The following is a 22,641-nucleotide window of genomic DNA, read 5'->3' on the forward strand; positions in this document are numbered from 1 at the left end:
GGGGGAGAGGTCATCAGCGCCGCAACTGCTCGGCGTCTGTATGGTGTGAACGTTGCCGAACTGCTTCTCATGCTACTAAATTCTGCTGGCGTCCGGGAAACTACAAGCGCAGCGCGAACGGCGGCCGCGCGCAGACAAAAGTGGTTCCGCCACCGCAGACCCTGCCACCGCAGACCCCGGTCTCCCAGCAACCCGGGGAAGCTTGGCACTCGATTTGGCAACAGCAGTAGATGTCACTCTGTTTGACACAACGCCGCAAAAGATTCCGGCCACGACTTTTGGCCCCGTACACTCCTCGTGTCACCGATTTGGAGCTCTCCTCTTAGGCCGATCTTCGGCTGGACTAAAGGGTATCTTTGTAATTCCGGGGTTTATTGATGCTGATTATACGAGACAGATTATTATTGTGGCTTACACATTGTATCCGCCTCTCCACATACCGCGCGGCAGTAAAATTGCTCAATTAGTTCCCATGAGAGGTTTCACTGATAGCGTATGTGCGCCACCTTGTGACTCTTTAGCGAATCGTGGCAATAACTACTTTGGCTCTCCAAACGGACTTGTACGCTTCACTATGCCGATGAACAGCCGCCCAGAAGCCAGAGTCACGTTACGGAGGGGAAACGAAGCTTGTACTTTTATTGCACTTTTTGACACAGGAGCTGATGTTACTATCATCACCCACCATGTATGGCCTAGACATTGGCCTACTAGACTGGCTGCAGAAAGAGTCAGCGGCATCGGAGGCATCTCTCTCCCACATTCTAGCACGGAGCCAATCATTATTCAAGTGGAAGACAAAATAGCATCAGCATATGTACTGATTTTGCCTTTACCAGATGGCATCTCTGCCCTCATCGGCCGCGAAGTAATGACTCAGCTGGGAGTTGTGTTAACTACCCCTGGTCCGGTTTTCTGGCAGTGTCCCCTGCAGGGCAGCCTCCCATTCTAAAACTCACCTGGCTTACAGATGAGCCTGTCTGGGTGGAGCAGTGGCTGCTGCAACAAGAGAAGCTGCAGACAGCGCATCAGCTAGTACAAGAACAACTGAATGCTCACCATATTAAGCCATCCACTAGCCCTTGGAATACCCCCATCTTTGTTATACCGAATAAGTCTGGAAAGTTTTGCTTACTTCATGACTTACACAAGGTGAATGAACAAATGCGAGCCATGGGAGCGCTCCAGCCCAGATTACCAACTCCTACTATGATACCTAAAGACTGGGCCTTATTAATTGTAGACCTAAAGGACTGTTTCTTTACATACTTCTACATCCCTCAGGTACACCGCGCTTCGCCTTCACCTTGCCAGCGATTAACAAGGATCAGCCAGCTCACCGTTATGAATGGGTGGTCCTTCCACAGGGAATGCGCAGCAGTCCTACCATGTGTCAACTTTTCGTCGCTGCAGCATTACAGCCCTTACATCAACAGTGGCCGCATGCTCTCATTTATCATTATATGGACGATATTTTAGTAGCTCAACCGCAGCCCTTTATAGAACAAAACCTACAACACCTTATGCAAACGCTTGGATGGGTGGGATTACAAGTGGCACCAGAAAAGATTCAAAAGCAATCTCCGTTCCGATACCTGGGATGGAAGATTAATGACAGCATGATAACACCACAGAAAACCACCATTGCCACTGAGATTAAAACCCTTACTGATGTGCGGACGCTGATGGGGGATTTACAATGGGTACGTCCCCTTCTGGGCATTACTAATGAAGATCTAGCTCCCCTACGGCCTCTTTTACAAGGCACAGATGCAGCTAAGTCCATTCGCCTCACTAATGACCAACAGAAATGTATACAGCATCTTGGGCACCTAGTATCAGCGCGATGGGCAGCTCGACGAGACGCTACCCTCCCCCTTCAACTACTGGTGGTTTCTCACCCTGTCTCTGTTTTTGCAGTTATCATGCAGTGGCAAAAGAAAAAAGGGGGAGATGACCTCTTCTATGTCTTGGAATGGATATTCTTATCCCTTCAACCTAAGAAAACGGTTCAAACTCGCATGGAAGCAATAGCCGAAGTCATTTGCAAAGGTCGTGATAGGATGATAACTATTTCAGGGGAAGAACCATTTAGTATTCACCTGCCAATGAAGGGAGCAGACCTAGAATGGGCCTTGCGAAACTCTGTTGCTTTACAATTGGCACTCTTAGGACATTCTGGACAGATATCACGAGAACAGCTAAAGGGGAAAGATATCCACTTTTTGAGAACGTATTCATGGATGGAAATACCTAAGCATTCATCTGTTCCGCTTCAGGATGGTCTTACACCGTTCACTGATGCAGGCAAGGCTACTCGACGGGCTGCTGTGGTCTGGAAAGAAAAGGAACTCTGGCAGCAACACATTATTGTTGCCCACCCTGCAGATAATTTACAGACATTGGAGCTGCTTGCAGTTTGTTGGGCTATGGCAAACTGGCGCACGGTGGCGTTGAACATTGTCACCGATTCACTATATGTGGCAGGAGTAGCTCAAAGGTTAGAGGATTCACTTTTGAGAGAAGTAACCAACCCACAACTAAATGAATTATTCCAGCAACTTCAACGAGCTTCAAAGCAGAGATCTGCGCCATACTGTATCATTCATATCAGAAGCCACAAATGGCAGGAAGGCTTAGGAGAAGGTAATCACAGAGCAGATCAATTGGTTAGCCTGACACGAACTGCACCCGTCAATCAATTTGAAGCCGCACGGGTCTCCCACACTCAGTTCCATCAAAATGCTAAGGGATTAAAAAGACAATTTCGGCTGACATATGCTGAGGCACAGGGTATTGTTAGGAGTTGCCCGCAGTGCAGCCACCATGGCCCTGGCCTAGGGATGGGGGTCAATCCTGGAGGCCTGAGGGCATTAGAGGTCTGGCAGATGGATGTCACTTATGTTACTGAATTTGGCAGATTGAAATATGTACACGTCACGGTAGACACCTATTCAAATAAATTTTTCAATATTCAAATAAATTTGAAATAAATTCAAATAAATTTGAAAAAACTGTGCAACCTGGGGAAAGAGCCTTGCATGTGTGTAAACATCTAACAGCCTGTTTTGCCGTCATGGGAGTTCCAGAACAGATTAAGATGGACAATGCTCCTGCCTATGTCAGTCAAGTTCTGCGGAAATTTCTTATTACATGGGCAGTACAGCATAAAACTGGAATATCTCATTCTCCCACGGGACAAGCCATCGTCGAGAGAACAAACAGGACATTGAAGGACTATCTGCAGAAATTTGCGGACGTTACAGATCCAAAGGAGCATCTACACAGAACCTTGTTTGTTCTCAATCACTTGTGTGTGTTTGGGGATGATTCAGACCCCCCAGCTATTATTCATGCTACTTGTGTAAATACTGCAGCCCCAAGAACTGAATTATCTGTTTATCATAGAAATCCGCGGTCAGGGGAATGGGAAGGTCCTGCCCCTGTTTTGTTTAATGGTCGAGGTTATATGTGTGTTTCCACCCCTACAGGTCCAGTATGGGTACCCAGTAAATGGACACGTGCTGATACCAGTAATCATAAAACTGGTACCGGAAGCTTGCCAGCGGGAGCTACATCGGTGGCATCTAGCCACACAGCCTCTGGTGTTGGAGGCATCACTGCTGTTACAGAAGAAGACAATCTAGGCCTCCCCAAGGAATGCATGTGACCAGCTACAGGCAGAACTAGAGAACAGAACTCTGTACTATTCCTTACATGCCTGTGACTGTGGACAAAGGGAATGTGGCTGGGTTCTATTACTTTGTGGCTTCTGTAAACCTGTATGGTGGGTCTCTGTATATATCTTGCGAATGGATTTAGGGTGTTTACAGTGTAAATGGAAAATTAGAGAGAGGAATCCTTTTTGGGAATTGCAAAAAGGCATTAGAGGAGACCACCAGTTTGCTCAAGATCTGTTTGCCCTGTTTGAAGCTACTGAAAGCGCGAATTGAGCACAGTGGAGCGGCAGGTTTGCAGATAGTTGGACAGCCTCGGGCTGCTACGTTAGACTATAATTGTAAGTAGGGAGTGTGGTAAAGGTATTTTTATACCCCGACAGTATGCTGCCCCTGCCAAAAGGTGGGGGAAGGCTCAGAATGAGTGGGCCAGGAGAGCTCACAGAAAGTAACGTTTCTGTAGGATTAAGCATGCTCAAATGGTGTATTTGGTTTATGGTCTTGATGAATATGTTACCCATTGACCAAAGTATTTTTGACATCTTGCCTAGAACAAACATATGGGTGACATGGGCAAATATCACGGGGGTAACAAACTTTGTTTAGGTTTGCAGCAAGCAGACAACCCCTTTAGAACTTGCTTAATTGGTATTCCCCTGCAGGAGAATGAAGCGGACTTTGATGGTTTTTGGAATGTCAATACAGTGAATCTGACATCCGATGAAAAGGGAACATGCCTGAGTCTGAATGGGCAATTTGTTTGGCCTTCTATGCGTAATGCAGCGTGGCAGAAAATGGTTATTGAATATTTGAATCAACCGTATCATTTGCCATTGCAGGAGTTAGACCTATTAGGTAGCATTACGCCCATTAAGTACGCTAACGTGACTGCAACGGGAATGCCAGAATGCAAGGACACGGTACCACCACTTCAACCAGTAAATGGCACTGGAGTAATTTGGTTTGGTGAACCGTGGCGATTGTGGCTAGCAGGACAAGGTGAATGGGAGTTTGATACAAAGTTTCAAAATTTAACTGGTTCACCTAATTGGGGTGGACTGAAAGCTGGAGGCTTACATGTAAATGTATCAGGGGGCTATCAGTTGCCACCCGGAGTCTTTTTGATAGGTGGAGATAGAGCATGGCCAGGGATTCCTTTGAATCCTGTCGGTGGACCATGTTATTTAGGGCATTTAACTCTGTTTGCTCCACGTATGAAAGGCTTATTGAAAATGACTCCACAATTTCATAGATCACGGAGGGCACTGCGCACCTTTGATGAGACATGTAATGACCGAGTCGATATGCAGTCTGTAACAACAAATGTCTTAGCCTCCATATTTATGCCAGGAGCAATGACTGCATTAAACGCTAAGAATATACGAAGGTTAGGGTGTTGGGGAGAGAAGCAATTTAATCTTACATCGCAGATTTTAAGTTCGTTATCGCTTGACGTAGATAGTGTTAGGCATGCTACATTACAAAATAGAGCTGCAGTAGATTTTTTGTTATTAGCACATGGACACGGTTGTGAGGATTTTGAAGGGATGTGTTGTATGAACCTTTCCGATCATTCCATATCTATCCACAAGAAGTTGTCACAACTGCAGGGAAACATGAAACATATTCTTGTTGATGATAATCCCTTTGATGAATGGTTGAGAGGATTGGGCATAACAGGTTGGTTAAAGACGTTATTGATGGAAGGAATACGCTTTGTTATAATCATTATTGTAATGCTTTTAGTTTTTTCTTGTTTTTTCTTGTTTAAAGAGAGTAGTTTTTAACATAACCAATCAGGCCTGGCTTGTGCAAAAGAAAAAAGGGGGAATTGCAGAAGAATGGCTGCAGAAGCATGGCCTTAGAATCTCCGAAGATCTGCACAATCCAGGCCTGGTATTAGAATAGGCCTGTAATCAGAATTGTACTGAAGTTGCTGTGCTGAAGGTAACAAGAAAGGTAGCCTTGAGCTATTCTTGAATCCTGAGACCAAGAAATTATGTTGTGCCAACAGGCCATGGCTGTAACATGCTACAGCTGCTGGCAAAGCAGGTGCAGGGCCAAGAAAGGTAGGGACCGGTATTGGAAAATAGGGAGTAACAAACTGCAAGGCTGAAGCACAGCAACACGATTAGCTACATGGATAGAATGCTTATTTTAGTCATGATAATTAGGGGTGTGAGAACGGCACGCGTTTAGAGACTACTAACCAATTATATTTCTGCTTTACGAATATGCATGTGTATCAGTTCTATGTAAGTAGTGTTAGCAACTAATAAAGTAGAGCAAAATGCATAACTCATATTGAGCGTCTTCTTGACTCTGGCGAACCCTTCTTCCAACAACTCATGACTCTAAGATAGGAGAGTAAGAATCAAGATGCTGCTGGGAGCCTGCTGCACAGGGTGAAATTTATTGGAGGACTGCCAGATGAGAAAATCAGGTAGGGCTGTGACTTTGCTGCAGAGCTGTTGGACTAAGTAAACAATATGGATCCTATAAAGTCACTGGGGAGGACTGTGGGGGAAATTTTCTCTTCAGACTGCTCTGAAATCTCTTCACCAGGTGGACAGACTTTTCCACCATAAATGAAATCTTATTACCAAACCTACATTTGTTCTGTTTTGTGAACACAGTAATTGCTCCAGAATAAAATAAATTTTATTCATGCTAGATAATTCACATGAGTTATGCTAGTGTATTTGCCAAAGTATACAGGTCCAAATGAGAGTTATAAAATTTCTTCATCTTAGACTGAATACATGAAAGTTGTGTTGTTTTTATTAGTGCATTGTTTTAGTATAAACTTACAGTTAAATGGTATTGCATGTGCCTTTCTGGTTATGGAATTGTTTGGGTAAAGGGACTAGCAGAGACAGGAACGTGAATCAAGAAAGGGATCTAGGGGTCATTGCTGATGCTTATGGAAGAAAATGGGATCAGAGATCTATTGGAAATTCATTAATGTGAAATTTCTAAGCTAGTGTGCAGGAGTGGGCTCAGGAGGGAGATAGACAGACAGATAAAAGTACAACAATTTTTTTCTGCTACTTCTCTTAACTCTTTTTCTAACCTTGAAAAGGTATTTTGTGCAAGCTGAATAAATATAGCCTTGCTTACACGGCAGTTTTGCCAAGATGACTGTGCAGCATACACATGGTCTACTGTTACATGGCAATTGAGGAGTAATCACAACTGTCATAATTAAACCTTATTTTTCATCTTGTCTCTGCAGTGTAAAACAACAACCCCACCCCAAAACAGATATCCACACAAAATTTCCAATCTTGGAAACCACTATTTTCTTTCCCTGTTTTTATAATGAACAGAATCTTACAAAATTTAAGGAATCAGGAAATCAGAGTAGTAGCTCTACTATTTTCTAACCTGAAAAATCATATGCCCCTATTGAAGAGGTAATAGCCTGCAAAATTTGATCTGTAAGAGGCTGTGAAGGCCATCGTATCTGAAACCCTGTTTTGAATTTTGGGTTTTCTTTAAATATGTTCATCTTTCTTGTCCCTTTTATTATGAGAATAGCCTTGAAAAGTAGATTTTAAAATATTTTTCAGTTTGAGGTGGTCTTGAGTAGGTGTGACTGGCATGTTTTCAGATTTACTTATGTAGTAGTACACTTCTTAAGGCCCACCACACACTTAGAAGCATAGAACCATAGAACTATTTAGGTTGGAAAACACCTTTGAGATCATGTTCAACTGTTAACCCAGGACTGGCAAGTCCATCACTAAACCATGTCCCTAAGCACCAAGTCTACACATTTTTTAAACACCTCCAGGGATTGTGATTCCACTACCTCCCCGGGCAGCCTGTTCCAATGCTAAACCACCCTTTCATGACAAAAAAATGAACAAATTTTTCATTATATCCAATTGAAACCTCCCCTGGCGCAACTTGAAAGCTGTTTGCTCTTCTCCTGTTGCTTGTTATCTGGGAGAAGAGACCAACCCCCACCCGCCCACAGCCTCCTGTCAGGCAGCTGTAGAGAGCAGCAAGGTCCCCCCTGAGCCTCCAGACTGAACACCCCCAGCCCCCTCAGCGGCTCCCCACAAGACCTGTGCCCCAGCCCCTTCCCCAGCCCCGCTGCCCGTCTCTGGACACGCTGCAGCCCCTCTACGTCCCTCTTGCAGAGAGGGGCCCAGACCTGAACACAGGGTTCGAGGGGCGGCCTCAGCAGTGCCCAGTGCAGGGGGACGGTCACTGCCCTGGTCCTGCTGGCCACACTGCTGGGGACACCAGCCAGGGTGCTGCTGGCCGCCTGGGCCCCCTGGGCACACTGCTGGCTCCTGCCCAGCCGGCCGTCACCCAGCACCCCCAGGCCCTTTCCCACCAGGCCCTTTCCAGCCGCTCTGCCCCAGCCTGTAGCGCTGCGTGGGGCTGGTGTGACCCAAGGGCAGGACCCGGCACTGAGCCCTGCTGAACCTCACACGACTGGCCTGGGCCCATCGCTCCAGCCTGCCCAGGTCCCTCTGCAGAGCCTCCTGCCCTCAGGCGGGTCAACACTCCCCCCAGCTTGGTGTCATCTGCAAACTGGCTGAGGGTGCACTCGATCCCCTCATCCAAATCATCAATAAAGACATTAAACAGAACTGGCTCCAGTACAGAGCCCCAGGGAACACCACTAGTGACCTGATGCCAGCTGGATGTAACTCCATTTACTACCAATCTTTGAGCTTGGCTGCCCATCCAGCTTTTTACCCAGCACAGAGCACACCTGCCCAAGCCCTGAGCAGCCAGCTTCTCCGGGAGAATGCTGTGGGAGAGAGTGACAAAGGCTTTACTAAGGTCCAGGTAGACAACATCCACAGCCTTTCCCTCATCCATTAGGCACGTTATCACATCACAGAAGGAGATCAGGTTCACCAAGCAGGACCTGCCTTTCATAACCCCATGCTGGCTGGGCCTGATCCCCGGGCTGTTCTGCATATGCTGTGTGATAGCTCAGAGGACGATCTGCTCCATAACCTTTCCCCAGCACCAAGGCCAGGCTGGCAGGGCTGTGTTTCCCCAGATCCTCCTTCCTGCCCTTCTTGCAGATGGGATGGCACAACCAGCAAAGAGGCTGTGTGACTTCCTTATGTAGTGCTTATGTAGTTACTGTATAAATGTCCCCATATAGAGGAGTTTAAGGAAGTTGACCTAAACTGTCCCAGCTGTGATGATGGACTAATGCTGCTTAGTGATTGGTTGTGTCTGGGGAAAGGAAGAGGGACAACACACTTTTTTGGAGATGCTGGCAGACTTCAGGCACACAAAAGTATCCTATTAATTTGCGCTCTACTGTGACTCACTGGTGTAATTAGAAACATACTGCTTTATTTGTATCCCTAAAACTAATGAGCTTAACATACTCCTCCTTAAGGAATATTGAGATCCATCTTGTGTTTCAGTGAAGCACAAACAGAGGCTCACGTTCAACATGACTGTTTATTTGGAAATGTCATAATTCCTTACCACACAGTAATTCCCAGATGCAAATAATTATGAATCAATATGGAGCAGCTTGTTTACCTTGGGAGAGAGGCATCAGTTCAGCAGGTTAAGAATTTTAAATGGTGATTAGTTGTGACTACAGCTGTTAATGAGTGAATCAGAGTTGACAGGAAGTTTTGCTTAGGGTGTTCACTGCATGTAATTTTTGCTGAAATCCAAAGGAGTTCCCAAAGCAGCACCCGTGCATGGACTGCTGATGCCCTGCAGTTGAATAGTAGTTCCAGTAACAAAATGTTATCCCCTGCTCTGAGCTCTTCATTTTCTGTCTCTTTGCAGGAAATCTTGAAGGATCTTGGCTTTCTCCCTGAATTGAACAGGAACAACTTTCAAAGTTTGGAAAGTTTTCAGACACTCCCCCTAACCACTTCTGAACTGTAACTGTCTTAAGATACCACCTTTTTTAATTTTACTAGTAAAACTTGCAAAGTACCTGCCAAGTCATACTCAATAAAAACAATGTACAATGTTTATGTTTGCCATACATTTTCCTAGTGAAACACAAGCATGGGAATAAAGGTAAAATACTGCATCATGAAGACCTGGATCATGAGGAGGTTAGTGGTGTTTAGGAAGACAGGATATCTCAAAAGTAGCCATTTTGAATGACCAGTCTGAATTAGACTCATGTAAGAAAGACAGGTATGATAAACAGGTTTTCACTATTATATCCCAGTGATATGAAGATTTACATCAGCATTTGGTGGTGGCTTTTTTCCTCCTTTGTATGCTATAATTTAGAAAATAGAGGTGCATTTTTTCAAATTTTTATTTTTCAGAATTCTTTCCAAATTTTGTGATTGACACTGATTATGTTGGATGTCAGTACATTCCCTATTTTATGAATATGTGATTGTGAAATGCAATACATTACATTGATTGCTTTAGTGTCATATAACTACTCCACCATAAAAACGGTTTGTTCCCCCAAGATCCAAACAAACAAAATGTGTTCTGTATTTTCCTCATGGGTTCAACCATAAGAAATTTGACCTTAATTTCCGTGCTTTTTCTCCCTTTGAAAACATAAAACATCCAATACATTCATCTATGTTGTATTAAAACCCTTATAAAAGATTATTGCTTCAGTATGTAACATCTCAAACTAATACGAGTGGAGCATTTTTATTTTCTGTATAATGCAATAGCAAAAGATTACTATTTTCAAAAGAGAAGATTCTGAACTTCAGATGCAGTTACTGTTATATGGGAGAAATTTCCTGTGTTTATGGTTACAATTATTTGTTTATATAAAACATTATATCATTCTTCATATCCCTCCAACTTGATTTATGTTATGAAGATTGTAGGGAGAGGTTACAAGCCAGGCTCTTTACTGATTTTGCCAGTTTATACCTTCTGCAGATTTTTCTTCCTTAATCTTTGGTACCAGGAAACCCAGACCACTGATCATAGAGAACGTGGGTTTAAAAAAAATCACGCTAGTTTTAACAAAATACAGGGTTGAACTTTTCAGCAGTGCCAACCATTTGGGACTCCACACAGAGTAGGTGAGAGCCATCAGTTTGTGTAACTGCACATTGAGAAGGAAACCAATAAACCTGCAAATTACATTTCTGAGGCTGAGCAGTACTGATCAAACCAGCTTTCTTGAAATGCTTGCACCTCACTGCATAGGACTGTGACAGGAACAATGGAAACTGAAGGCTAGATCTTGCTGTGAAGCTAGAGTAGCTTTATTTAGCTGAATATTTATTTAACTGGACTAAGGGGTTATGCAAGTTGCATAAGTGGTCTTGAAAGTAGGAAGGGGGGCTGAACCCCATGATCAAATTTCCCAGTGTTGGTCCATGAATTTTTGTACTCTTCCAAATTCTTTTGGGACCTTTGTAATTCTGGAAGCCTCTTAGATATTACAGTTTGCACAAACTCCTCTAAAGAGTGCAAAGTTTAGCAAAGACTGGCAAAGAATTATCTAAACAAATCTGTCTGCATCTCCTGGGTAACCTCAATGACAAGCTCAGCATCAGTTTGAAACCACAGGTCATATCAAACCACAAATCACGACATTCCTAAGTGGTTCAAAGTATGGCTGTGTGTGCGGAGAGAAGGCAGCCCTTAAGGCCATGTTTAAAAGGCACTTTTTTTAACACTTAACTGCACTTAACCACAAGCCCAGGTTCATAAGGTAGCTTTGAGCCTCTGCTTCTGGTGTTCTTTTTTTCTAGGTAGCAGTTTCTGTTTCCAAATAGTAAAGTCCTCAGAGAAGCAGTCTAAATTATTCTCTTCACACAGAAAAAAATCCCTGCCTGTAATCTGCCCAGCTGTAGATGAACATACTAACAAGAAGCTCAGCGTTAATGTAAGGAATTGCAGGTCTCCGTCTACTATGTGAATCGGTTTCCAGAGTTCAGAAAAACAAAATGTTGAACAAGATTTAAGATAAGAAAAAAGGATTGGAGTGCCTTTCTGTTGCCTGGATCTTCCTGCTGCCTGCTGCCTAGCTTCTTCTCTGGTGGATTTGGAGAGCTGGGCTTCCGTGAATCTATCCACCAAAGCAGGGTAATGCATGGGAAGATAATCACTAGATGTGCTGAAGAAAGAAACAAGGGTTAAGTGTTAAACAAGGTCCAACAGCTGATGTCTGGGTGGATGTGTCTTCCTGAGCATGTCACGTGGTCAAGTACACCCTTGTTAATGATGCAATGACAAGATGCCAACATCCTTGACACCAAAGCAGCACTGGAAGTTGCTGCATATACTGACCTGCCACTGACTTGGTGCTTTTTAGGGTTCACCAAGCACCAGAACATCCTAACTTGGCAGATTGCCAAGCTGACTGGCAGTTGTGAAGGCAAACAAAACATATGTTAGTTGGAGTGTCAAATGAGAACATCGGATTTTGAAAAGGGTACTAATATTTCTAGTCCTAAAATAATGTGAATAAATCTGCAACAATTTATTCTAGCTGCAAGGGCAATGTAGACAGCTGCATGATATTGTCAGATTTCCTGTTAAATAGCAGTAAATGACTGACTGCAAAAGGGAGACATTATCCGTCTGGGGGGTTTTAAGGGTGTGGAGGCAGTTATATGTTGCAGCAGGGACGTTTTTCCAGTTTAAGCCTTCCTTACTTGGACTTTGTGTTTGTCTCCTCCTTTCCACACAGCTGGACATGTGTGTTGCCTCTTGGAATTTAAATGATCACCCATCCTTATCCAGAAAGTTTTAGCCCAGCATTACTTTCGAGCAGCAGTATCCCATGGCACCTTCATCTGGTGCATGACAACTAGAAAAAGAGAACCTATATTAGAATGTAATTCCTAAATATTTGCCCAGTTCAGAAGATGATACTAGAATAGTGACATTCCATATGCTTGCTGAAACACAGGAAGTAAACTAGAAGGGAAGACAAGTTATTCCACAAGCAGCAGGACTAATGGAGCCTGATTTCCTCCAAATCCATACACTCTGTCACCCAACACCTCTCCCTGCAATAAGCCAGTTTCGCTTCCAGTATTCCACAAGATCTGCATCTCAGTAACTTGAGATCTTCCTGTGCTGGCAGTGTTTCCAGTTCAGCACTTGCCTCTGCAATTCTTGTCTTCTCTGCTCCCCAGGCTTCCCCACCCAGTGTTTCTGAGGTGAGGGGAGAAACACAAGCTAGAGTTAGGAATGAGCTAATGAGCTAGGCAGTGCCATGTGCCGAGGGGTCACCCAATGAACGCGGGATGAATGGTCCACCACCTCACGCCAAAGGGAATGGGGGGATAGCTGTTCCCCCAGCTTTGCTCTAGGTGAGAATACCAGATTTTATTTTCTCTCTCTGTAGATCTGTAACATCTGGGTAATTAAATAGCTTTGAGACATCCAGTTTTGCCACACGGGCTGAAGTGGATCAACAGGAGAAGGAGAGACTGAAAAAGCTTTCTTCCTTGAACAGGTATGTTGATAACACTAGTAAGAATATCTGCCATTTAGCATTGATAGGCATAGCATAAGCTATTTGAGGCATTCGGATAGCATGTAATGATTGTAGCATTGCAGCATATAGAAACCCAGACAAATTTTAAAAAAAGAGTAATCTGCTAAAGTTAGGTAAATTCAATGGGTGTGAAGTTTAGCATACAAGCCAACAGGCTGCCCTCTTGTGCCTTTGAGCTGGAGGGTTCATTTGTTACATTAGCAAATTAACTCAGTATCTGCTCTTAGCTCCTTAGTTTTAATTACATGATTACAAAAAACAAAATGCAAGCTCTAGCGATCCTTTTTTTGAAGTTTTTGCCCTCTTATTTAAGAGAGAAACCAAAACCTTCTCAGACTTCCCAGATGAGTTATTATTTATGATTGGACAAATGTATGTAGGGTTTGGAAAGTTTGGTTTTCCATCACCCAGCCATGCCAACTGTATCCTAAGAAACAAACATGTATATACAGTCATTAAAAAAAAATAATCTAATAGATTGTATTTATGGGAGTTGTGATGTCATAACCACATTGCATATGGTATTATCATGAGAACTTCATCTATACAGGGAAGAGTGCTTTAACCCTCACGTGAATACTAATCTTGATTCTTTTTGTAGGAATCTATTGCCTCCCATTCTCTCTAATTATTGTTGCCACTATAGATCTTAATATAAGAAAATATTTTATTTGAAGTCCTTTCTATTACTGCTTGCTAGGATTTAAAATTTAACTCCTATGTATTGTATGGTCCACATCACTATAAGGGATGTGTCTTGATTACTCTCAAGAGGTCTTCTCATGTTGATCACATTGGGAGAGCTTTCTTTATGTGGCTAAGGCAATTATATTCATACCTCAAGAATCAAGACAGCATGCTTTAAAAAGTGGCTATTTTAACTGGTCCAAAAGTATAAGCTATTCAGTGCAGAATATATGAAAATAACTGAAATATATGTAACAGAAATATAAAAATAACTAACTGGAAAATTTCAAAATTATATACGTGTTTCTTACAGCTTACAAAATAACTTCCAGTAATTGCTGTTACAGCAGTTATAAATAAAATGTATTTCTGATTCAGTCACTTGTTTATGACAAAGTTACTTAATAGGCAGTCCTTTGCTATCAAATGAGCTTAGAATTACAGAGAATTAAATTATATATCTATATCTATCTGCCTATCATCTATCTATCTGCCTGTCTTCTATCTAGCTAGCTATTTATTGTGAAAAGAATTGTGTATCTATTTCAACTAAGATACTCAGTTCATTCTCTGAATGAGACTACAGCAAAATCTGCTACTGCCTGTAGGTGAAAAAACATGATTACTTTTTCAAACCCCCTATTTCCAGCCCTTCTCTTTCCTTCTGTACCAAATATTTTCTGTTTTGCAAATGGATGAACCATCCATGTCCATTGCGCTATTTTAGTATCTTTTAGTAGTTGTTGTCTCTACTAATTATTACCTTGACTTACCTGCCTGGAGAGAGGCAGCTGCTTGCTTTGTCTGCAATGTAAAAGGCTCTTCAGAACTGGATAGATTTTACCATAACACATGTTATTATTTCTTTATAAGGTCTCCTAAGTTTTGTCATTTGTGCATGACAGATTGCCAGACTGTTCTGAAGTCTGAGGATCTGCGTTGGCTGTTTGTACCAGTGTGTGTCCTGCCTTTCTTCTCCAGTCTTGGGAGGATTCAGCTTTAGCAATCCGTTAAAAAGTGCAAGGGTAACACAGATAAGCCACAAGAAAAAGTGGAAATGAAATGGGGCTTGTAAGAGGAGATGCAGAGACAGGTGCAGTACAGGAAGTGTGAAAGGGTAATTCAAGGCAACCTTGTGCTGCTCCTTAGGTTTTCTTACAGGACCTGGAGCACACTGATACACCCTCAAAGAGTATCTTTGCTTTTCCATGTCCCCCGAGCACAGAAGAGGGTTGCTGGCCTATGAAATACAGCATGCCCTGTAACTGTAGAGCTTAGCTGTCTTGAGGGGGTTGGCTGTATTGGTTACTGAGTAACAATAACAGAACATAAATCTTAGACTGAGCTTTCTCCCGAAGGCTGTCTACTCCCATCGTTTCCTGTCTGCAAAATCTCCTGCTGCTTATGACCACGGTCTTACCTGTCAAACCCAGACAAATTAAGTGTAGGATCACTGAGCCCAAAGGGACCCCTTGTCTTTCCCAGTATTACAACTGAATGAATCTGATGATTACATCAGCCATTTTACTGCAGCAGTTTTTAGGTGTTTTTCTGAATCTTCACATCTGTCCTGTGATGTTTGTTTTAAAAAACACCAGGCTAATATGGAGGGACCCAAATGGTGGGACTTCTGATGCTGCTATGCCAGTGTATGCTGTATAATCTTTCTGAGAAGTTTGGGTGTGCAGCTGGCTTATTTAAATATATCTAAGACTAGGGTAAAGCTCTCTGTTAAACAGCCTAAGATGATAAATGCTAAAGTGAGGATCAAGTGTCTCCAAACACATGGTAAAGTCAGAATTTTGTCTCTGCCAGCTGCTGTGTTTTTCTTACCACGCGCTGGCAAAGAGTCTGTGGCTGCTTCAGCATATGCTGTCTCTTGATCAAAAGCAAAAGCTTTCTATAGCATATACATTGTGCAAAAGTCCTCCCAACCATTCCATAAATCCTTTACATTTTTTCACAGGCAGATGGTTTACATTTTCCATTCTCTGTTGTATCTGCACTGGGATAAAGTCTTTTAGCTTACAGTGACTTCAACTGAAAAATAAACACACATTCATTTCACTGTATTTCTTCAGTTGAGAAAGATTCTGCAAAATAGTCTTCAAGCTTATCACCTTTGCCTTAGAAATCTTAGGAGCATATAAAACTCTTTGACATGAAGTATCTATTGTAGGCTCTGTAACAGCAGAAAATAATTTAAGAATCAATGATAATTCATGTGGAATTCCTACAGCTTTCCAGCCAAAGCCCTCAAAGATGAAGGATACTACTTTTTTCCTGACTTTGCTGGGATCAGGAGGCATAGCAATATTGCTGTGGCTGAGATAAAGGTGATTTGGTTCCTTTCCCATCTGCTCCTCTGAGAACACTTTCTTTGTGTTAATGTTATGATAACTGACAAGTGTCTTCTTCAGCCAATGCTGTCTAGAAGAAGTGGAGTGTAACCACCACGCAGTCATTCATTGGTTAATGCAACAGGGTCTAAACACAAAGGTTAGGAGGCAGAGTCACATCGCTTGCATTCATTTGGCTTTATCCTAACATTCTTGATAAGAATCCAGTTTTGTTATAGTGATGTGGGGTTCGTTCTGGCTTGTCAGCCTTCAGATGTCTTGATTTTAAGTGAGAAGAGTACCATGCCATATGGTCACTCAGTTCGTGATACTGTACAGGGATTAACAATATTTATGTGGACTTTAGAGAAGCAAATAATTCAATAAATATGAGTGAAAACGGCACAATCAATGCTTCATCATTGCTTTCATTCTTGCTTCTTAAAGGGCTGGGGGCAGGGGTGTTCGTGTTCTTTCCCATTGCTTTCACAGACCATAACATTGGCTCAGAACGGGAGGGGGTGAACAGCTGCATGGGGACAGGAATAAATAGTCAAGACTGAAGGAAGACAGGAAGCTTTAAAACCATTGTTGCCGCTAGAGACATGTAAGATGAAATTGCACCCTCCTTGATACCACAGAGCTGAGTATTTGCTAACATACCAAAAGTCACCCAGTAACATTCTTGCCTGTATATATTACATCCCCAGAATGCACAGAGCTGGCTGCAGCAATAAATCCAACTGGTAAAAACTTCCAGCGTTTCTACATATTCTTAGTTTCACTTTAGTTGAAGTGTTTTTGCTGAACTTTCAATGTTTCACTTCAAATTTAGAGCTTGGTAGATGTATTTTTATTTTTTATTTTTATAGTATATTTATTTTAAGTTATTTTATTATATATCTGTTCATAATTACTTTTTTATTAGAATTACTGCAGGTATTTTGAAAATAAGTGTATTAAATTTTACTCAGTAAATTAATTACAGAGATTAGGACATTATATCCAGTACTTCATTGTTCACTGTTTCATAACTGATATTAAAAAAGATAATACACAGAAAATGACTGCGTAAGATTAAAATGTGAATAATTTAAAACACACTTCAAAATGAAAATAATTTTGAAATTATACGGTCCAACTGTTACCCTAAATCTGGGTTCTTCACGTGGAGTGCTAGTTGCTGATCTGCACACAGAGTCGAGATACTTGTTTGCTGCATGTCTGTGTAGAGATGGGTGCTGGCTGGTAATTCCACAAAGCCAACATGCCTCTTAACATATAGTAAAACATTTAATGCACTTTGAACAATTGTTTACAATTACTTTAGTCACACTTAATTCTCTTTCGTTCTTACACCGCCTCCATTTAAAGGTACAGTGTTCTTTTTTTTTCACCCCACCTGTTCTGTGGGGAGGGGGCTCTGTTAGTAGGAGGTTTCCTTTGCTCCAGGGTGAATCTCTTAGTATCCTTAGTTATCTCTTAGAACTAATTAGGATAGTTCATACATAGTTCACATGATTTTCTGTTTGGTCCCATTAACCATTTGGTTCTCTTGAGCTTATATTCTTGTGCCCTAGCTTGAATTGTTCATGGTGTCTGCTCCTTCTAAGGCCATGTTTCAGTAACTGTTTGTAAGGATTTAACTAACAGCCTCTGTTTTTCAAATTCTTTCTTGTTTTTCACTATAGATACTTACTTTTTTTCCCCCTCTCTTCTTTTTTAAAGTAAATAATTCTTGTATCACAATACTTTTGAAATGTTTTACTTCTTATTGAGTCAAAGTGTCATTTTTATATTTTTCACCAAAATCAATGTTTTCTGTTTGCTGCTAAAGATACACACATATTCTACCATTGCTGTGTAGCAGGATTTGCCTCGGTAGGTGTGCTAACAGCTGCACTATGAATGTCTGTCTACAGCTGGCAAGAGTAAAGCTAAGGATTCAGCCTTGAGCATGCTATCTGAGTTTTGAGAGGCTCTTGAAGACTAAGCAAAGAAAACAGAATAAAAATAAATTAAAAAAAAAAAAGAAGAAGAAAAAGCTGCAATACCAGCATACTAGATGCAAGGCCCTGGTATTATTTTGCTACTTACAGTCTGTATCACTGAGCTATTTTGTTCTTACTTATCTTTCCGGAACCTAGCAACCTCTCCACTTGCACAGCTTTTCTTCATTTCACCAGACTGTCCCCATGGATTGCATGGGCAAGATCTGATTTCTGAGGCTGTTGGAGGGGGTGGTCCTTTCTGTGTGATAGGGTGCTTAGTGAGCTCTGTATGTGAATTTTCTGATACTGTAGTCATTTTGTTGTGGTAATCAATTTTACAAAAGAGAAAAGGTCAGATACTTTTGGAAGCAACCATAAAGACTTTCTAGCTTAAATAGAAAGGAATGTGTTTGTATGAATTTTTAACATAAAAGATGTAACATTCAGCCTTTACGAATTTCTCATTTGGTTTTGAGGCAACAATCTTTTTACACATATTAAAATGTGTAATGTAAATAAGTGAGCAGATGTTCAGAATTTCCTCTTTCTTTTTTTTTTTTTTTTAACCTCTCCTGCTGGAAATTTACTGTTCCACTTCTCTGATTGTTTAGACCGTTCCTGGAATTTTTGGTTTTAACATATAAAATTCCAGAAATGTTGTCTTGCTGTTTGTCTGCCTCTTTCTTTTGCAATTGCAAACAAAAGTGCTTTGGTGACAGTATTTACAATACAGAATAAGAGAATCTTCAAATCTTGTAACCAGCTGTGTATGTTCATATTTAAAGTACTGAGGTAATTATTGGGATGCACTCCAAGCTTCATTATTTATGCTACATACTACCCACAACAAGGAACAGTTAAGATATTTGAAGTAATCCCAGACTGTGACTTTATGATACAATAAAATATGCTCATGCAACTGAAGTATCTATTACGTGAGTCAAGGGAAAGTGTGATCAAGTAGTATAACAAAAGTGGCATACTGCCAGGGATTTGGGTCACTTGTTTTTTTTAAAATACAATTGTGATAACTAAATTTTGAAAATATTCCCAGTTTGGGAAAAAAAACCCAAAACATCAAAGTGAATATATGTGGTTGTTCTATTCAGAGACAGAGTCCTGTATAGCTGCATTTGGTCCAACAAGTTTGTTTGGGATATTTCCCCTAACATTCTTTTGAAAAATTACTCATTGTCTGAGAAGATTCACTAGCAATAGGATTGATCCCGTAATGTACAGAATGTGAACAGAGAGAAGTAAAGAAACTGAGAAGAGTAAAACACTGTAACTTGGTGTGTGTTACCGTTCAAACAGGGGATTTTAAGGGTATTTAAAGGGAACTTCATTACCAAGGGGGAAGGAAGTGATGGGTCACGAGAGATAGCTCCTGAAGGGACAATGGAGGGGGTAAGATGAGGACATACCTTTCTTGGAAAGTGTATTGTCTACTGTGCTCTATGGTTGCTTTTTCCATTTCACAACACCTTTCTGGCCCAGAGAAGCAGTGGTTAAATACTGTACCTTCATATAATGCTATATTAATTGCACTTCTGTCTACATTTGTTTCCTGAGTATCTGCACATACTCTGTATCTTATGGCAGCGTTGGCTAGGCATTATGATCCAGACACCTGCAGAAAGAACTCAATTGATGTGAGGTCCGCATTTTACCCTTTGTGCTTCCCAAACCCAAATGGAGACAAGATGTTAGGGTTCAACATTTGAGATTTCCGTGCCTTTCAAAATAAGATTGGAAAGATGATTATAAAGGGTTGGGTTCTAATGTACTCTAGTTTTTATCCAACTTTAAGAAAATACTGCCATAACAACAAAAATATGAAAGGGGGAATAAGGATGAAGGACAATAGAGCCAGATTTGGCAGAAGGGTCAAAGGTTGCATTTGGTTTTATTAATGGGAGTTGAAGAAACATCTGGAATGGCTAGTCCACATTGTATGATGCCAGTAAACAAATCCAGAAAAAAGAAACCGGAGTTTTTTTGGATCACGGCTCATGGATTATGTTATCATGATTCTTCAGCTCCATCTATGACTTCTGTGAATCTGAAAGACCTCCTCACACAAACATGGAGCAAATGGTGCCTTTGAAGAGTTCATAATGAGCTGCCTGCCTAAACAAGTTCTCAAGGTCTAACCCCTGGGTTAGCAACATGCTAGAGTGAGCAGAGAGAAACATGGTGGACAAAAGGGATGAATAAAACACAAAGCGATTATTTTTGACAGTATTTTTCATCCTTCACAGAATCCATACTGTTCTTGCATATCGGTATAGAGCAGAAATTAATCTGATGGAGTCAATGAGATACATGTCTAAATAAATATAAGACAAGAAAGGTAATACTCTTTTTCAATGTAGGTAAGACATCTCAGCCTTTGCCTGTGCAATGTTTGGGAGAAATGTTTGCTGAATATGCTTTTATGTAATCCAAGCAAAATAGGAGCGTCTCAACTACATGTTATGGGTTATCTTTACATTGAAATACGTTATCTCCAGTTTGATCAGCAGAAAAAGCAATAGAAGAATTAGCAAAATATCAGTGATGTTACTCTACACAGTGGTCACCAAAAATTTGCTGCAGTAGAGTGTCCGTGCTGGTGTCACTTTTGGCCAGCCCTGGAATGACTTCCTTGCCTTCCATGATTCATGTCAAAATAATTTTGTGTTTTTATACTTCCACTTTCCTTGTTAGTCATTCCTCTCCATTTTTAAATGTTTTGATTTATGGAAAAATACCCTATTGAGGCTCAAAGTAACTGTAAACTTAAGTTGTTGGGATGTGAAGCCATGTACTCTCTATGCTGAAATACATCTTTGTACATCAACCACAGTGGGAAAAAAGCCTTTTCTGTGAAGTGTCTGTTTATAACCTCTGAGATGCTGTCAGCTGAAGTGGAGTATGGAACAGTAGCCATCTGAAAGGGAAAGAGAACACTTCATTATATTACAGAAATAAACACTTTGGAGTTCACATTTTATTGGCATAGCCACTATTTTGAGCACATGTTGAGGGAAGAAGTCATGCAATGAGGGACTGGAGGGAATATTAAATGAGTGGATGGACTGAGGGTGTGCTTGAAAGGGGTAATCAAAACCAGGAGGGCTTCATACTTTAGAAACGGAAACACTACAAAGCATAGACTGTTCATCCTGGACATCTTTTGGAACCTCCATAAAATGGGTGTGGGGTTAGTAATAAAAACTGAGCTTGCTTGAAAAGCTTCCAATAGCTCCCATGAGATCCCCAGAACAAAAGTTATTTTAAAATTCCTTTTATAAGCGTGCCCATGATAATGCTGATACAGTTATATTGGACATCTGCTAGGGCTTTCAGATGTATCTCTTCTTCAGGGTCAGCTTCAGGGAGTAGGACATGGATCTTGTGGGACTCAGGTTTTAAGTTCTGGTTAAAATTGAAGTTGCAATTGTAGGGTTGCTTAATTTCCATCAGGAGTCACCCCAGGGAAGAAAATAAGACCCATTCATGATGTTAGGGGCTGGAACTGAAAATGTGTGCATAGGTCCAGTTGTTGTCCATTATTGTTCTTATGCAAGAGCTCTTTCTTTTGTCACAGCACTGGAGTATCCCCTGGAAAGGCCTCCATCCATTTTCTTCATTTTGCCGTGTAGGTCTCGGTCTGGGCATTACAGTGGTGCTGTTGAGACAGGATGTGATCTCCTCCTTTCCGCAGACTATAAGGAAATAAATACATGAGCTGTGCAGTGGTCCCTCCAGAACCAGGAGTGACTGATGTAAAGGCCAAGAGTGGTGTCTGATGCTAGAAATAAATCCTTGAAAAAAAGGGAGACCTAGAGGCATGCTGGCATCTAAAGATGGAAATGACACTGCGGCAGTATGATACCAGAGCAGTAAAGGAAGTGTGGTGAACCAGACAAGCCTTCAAAGATACGAATGATAGTGACTTGGGACAGCTGTGGGAGAAGTGCCTTAAGAACTAAAGTTCATAAAAAATACACCAAACATCTTTCTTTCCAAGTAACTGATTGACTTATACAATATATCAGTCACTAGCTGACAATTTACGAAGTAATACAGGTATGTATTGTAGACAAGCAATAAAAAGAGAGGCAGGTGGCTTATTCAGTTTGTCCATTATCAGCTTCCCTTTCTCAGTGAGGAGTCCAAGAATGCAGTTTTCTAAAACCTGTCTGACTGGCTCACTGTGTGAGGTCCAGTCACCTCAGCAGATGTCCCAAAGCCTTGCCGGGCAGTGGGATGGGTGTGCCACCCTTTTTCAGAGGGACTGGCACTAAAAAACAGTGTTCTTCCCCAATGTCAGCATCAAGCTACTCATAGCCTGAAGGTCTGAATGCTTTCCCAGAATGTACTTGTTTTCTCATTGGTATTTACTTTGGTTTGTCTGCCTGCTAGGCTTGGCTTTTTTCTTCCTTTGCAGATAGATGCTTTCAGAGTGAAGATTGTGGCTAGCAGCCTGTTTCTGTACTTTACTGACA

Source organism: Falco biarmicus, chromosome Z (assembly GCF_023638135.1).
Source record: "Falco biarmicus isolate bFalBia1 chromosome Z, bFalBia1.pri, whole genome shotgun sequence".
Taxonomy (NCBI): Eukaryota; Metazoa; Chordata; class Aves; order Falconiformes; family Falconidae; genus Falco; species Falco biarmicus.